This window comes from Solanum tuberosum, unplaced genomic scaffold, assembly GCF_000226075.1.
Source record: "Solanum tuberosum cultivar DM 1-3 516 R44 unplaced genomic scaffold, SolTub_3.0 scf00158, whole genome shotgun sequence".
NCBI lineage: Eukaryota > Viridiplantae > Streptophyta > Magnoliopsida > Solanales > Solanaceae > Solanum > Solanum tuberosum.
Window position 1 is genome coordinate 209200 of NW_006239083.1, and position 3822 is coordinate 213021.

Sequence of the window (3822 nt, forward strand, 5' to 3'; positions counted from 1 at the left end):
TTTTTTATTAAAAATCGCTGCCACAGCAGCGATTTTGTTAAATTTTGTTTTTATTATTATTATTAAAAGTCACTGCCATTGTAAAAAAAAAATAAAAAAATTGCTGTGCGAGCGATTTTAAGTCAGAATTTTTTTTTTCCTTACACATCGCTGCAGGGGCAGCGTTTTTCATGCCGAGTGCTATTATTTTCATGCCTATTATTACTTATTAATAATATAAAAATGATAAACAAGACGACAGTATACTCAATAAAATTGTTGAAGCATGAGGAAAATTGAATTATATATCATAAATAATAATAAAAGAATATTAAATTAAAAGAAAAACTTTTTTTTTTAAATTCTTAACCAAATTCGCTGCTATAGCAGCAATTTTGAAGAAAAAAAAGTTTTTTTTTTTTTTGAGAAAATATGCAGCGATTTTTATTTTTGTTTTGTCAGAAGCCCTTTTGGTTAATTTTTTTTTTGATGTGCCGTTTTAGTTTTTTTAAAGAAAAAGCAGCGATCTTTAATTAAAAAAAATTACAAAATCGCAGCGATTTTTAATTAAAAAAAATATAAAAAATTTTTTACACGAAATCGCTGCTATTTCGTCATTTTGTCAGAGGAAAATCGCTGCTGACGCAGCGATTTTACCCTTTTGGCTAAAATAAAAAGTGATGTGCCCTTTTGGAATTTTTGACAATTTTTTTTGCCCTTTAGGCTCCGGACTCAATTAAAACGTGGGTTTACTTCTTCTTTATTTTAATATTTTGAAATTATAGTGAATATGTTATGTAGTTATATGTTGGTTTGACAAATTTATTTTGATATAGTATTTTTTCTACGTAATATAATTTATATTTTTGTTTTCATCACCGTTACTTTTCTACTTCTTTTTTTTTGATAGAATAGTACTTAAAATTTTGTGGAATACGTTTAATTTATTTTATTTTTAAAATATATTTTATTTTTTTGTTAATTTTTTTAAATAATGATTTATTTAAGTTAAGGATGACTAGATTTAGAGAGAAAATCAAGATCTGAAAAATTAATCTTCATTTCTTTTCAACATTGGTGTAACTTTTTTTCTAACATCAGCAAAAATATTTTTTAAAAAATAAAAAATTATAGATTCAGCTTGAATGCCAAAATATGTATTTTTGATTTACCATCCATTGATTTTATAAAAATATTAGGAAAGAAAATTTAAAATTTAATTTTTCAACAAGTATAAAATGTGGATCCACAATTATTTTTTATTTTATTATAATATATTTTGTAAAATGTATTATTTCTGATGGGATTGAGATTAATTATAAAATTTATTTTACTTTTTGTTATTTTTGTTCTAGGTTTATAAAAATCCTTCAAACTAACATAAACTACAATAATAATAACTTATCATATCCAATGCAATCTCAAAATTAATATAATATTAACAACTAAAAAAGAAAAGAAACAAATGCATGTATTATTTCTCTTGTATTTTTTTATATTTGTTCAATTAAATTTGTTGTGTAAATATATTTTCTCTCTCTTGTTAGTGGTAGCATTTTTGCTTTAAATTAGATAAATGACCCACTTATCCACATGTCAAAAAGTTAATGGAGCCTCACACACCTTTTGTTGGTTGAGCCTCTACCATAATAAAATTTTTTGTGTTCACCTACGCTAGCTAACATTTTTTTGGTGTAGAAAAGTCAAATTATAATTAAAATTGTGTTGTACTACGCATATACCATTCACTAGATATCTGAGCCCATGGTAGCACGAATCCAATTATGTTGTTTTTATTTTAATTTATGTGAAATTAATAGAATAAAGTGTTGATCAAATGTTAATATGGTTTTTTTTTAGATATTTTTAAGTTGTTAATTATTGTGATTTATAATTCATTTTACGTAAATTTTAAATAATATTATGTGTTCTCCCTCTCTCCAAATTTATGTGGCACTAATAAGATTTCGAGAGTCACCCCATTTTTTTTTTATATATCTTTTAATTTTTTAAATTAATAATTATTGTGATTTATATTACTTTTTACGTAATTTTCAAATCATGTATGTTACTTATTCTTTCCCAATTTATGCGTCAGTCATGAAATTTTGAGAGTCAATCCAATATTTTATATGCCTTTTAAATATTTTAAATTGTTAATTATTGTGATTGATGATAACTTTTTCGGAAGTTTCAAATAATATATGTTATTACCTCTCTTTCAATTTGTGACACTAATAAAATTATGAGTGTCACTCAAATTTTGTATGTCCTTTAAATATTTAAAGTTGTTAATTATTTTGATTTATAGTATTTTTACGTAGTTTTTAAATAATTTACATTATTCCATTTGTCGCAATTTATGTGACACAAATAAAATTTCAAGAGTCAACCAACTTTTTTTATGTATTTTTAAATATTTCATTATTAATTATTGAAAACTCCCTTTTTAAATAAATCAATTAAAAGATTTAACCAAGCAAATTATAAAATTGTCACACATTAGTTACTCTAATAATTTAAAACTGAAACAGTACGTGGTACTCTTTTGAATGACTTTAAATTTGGGAGAAAATTTGGCAAATAGTGTTTGTCCATATAATTTATTATTATTTGATAAATATTTTTGGCAAATATTTCAAATTTTCAAATTCTAGAAAAAAACTAGTATTTGAGTCAAATCTCATTATTTGGAAACTTTTAAAAATTTAAATTCCACACCAAACTTTTATCCTTTATAAAAACACTCTCTATAGTATTTATTTGCGTTGTATTATATATATTTTTATGTGAACTTCAAAGCAGTGATAAAATATTCACTGAATATGAAAGTGATGATATGATTGCCGATGAAAATGACGAACAATCAGCTTAGGGTAATAAAGTCACGTGTTTCGTCTACTTCACGATGTATGGAATGATGCTTATTGCACTCACTCCAAACTACCGCATTGCTCTAATGTCATGGACACTACTTGTTATTTGCTACAATGAATATCCAATTGGCTTGTTGCGGAAGTCATGAATCTTGTCATGTCAACGTTTCTATCTTGTTATGTAATACAAACATATGATTAATTTTGATAGCTTTTGTAAAACTTCATATTCATTAAAAAAGTGAAATATATTTCTCAAATATTAAGGCCAAACACATGGTGAAATTTCACTCAAATAATATTTGCCAAAAATATTAGGAAATCTATGGTCAAACGCTAGTTAAATAAAATTGAAAACCTATAGGAAAAAAATTAAGTGGGAGGTAAAAGTTGAGTAAAAAAACTGAAGTAACAAATGAAGAGGAAATGGGCCCCACAGCGGCAGTAAAGGTGCTTGCTTGCCGTAGCCTCTTATATATATACTAGTTATTAGGTATTTCCTTTGAAGAAGAGCTGCTTGCCGTAGCCTCTTATATATATACTAGTTATTAGGTATTTCCTTTGAAGAAGAGCTGCTTGCCGTAGCCTCTTATATATATACTAGTTATTAGGTATTTCCTTTGAAGAAGAGCTGCTTGCCGTAGCCTCTTATATATATACTAGTTATTAGGTATTTCCTTTGAAGAAGAGCTGCTTGCCGTAGCCTCTTATATATATACTAGTTATTAGGTATTTCCTTTGAAGAAGAGCTGCTTGCCGTAGCCTCTTATATATATACTAGTTATTAGGTATTTCCTTTGAAGAAGAGCTGCTTGCCGTAGCCTCTTATATATATACTAGTTATTAGGTATTTCCTTTGAAGAAGAGCTGCTTGCCGTAGCCTCTTATATATATACTAGTTATTAGGTATTTCCTTTGAAGAAGAGCTGCTTGCCGTAGCCTCTTATATATATACTAGTTATTAGGT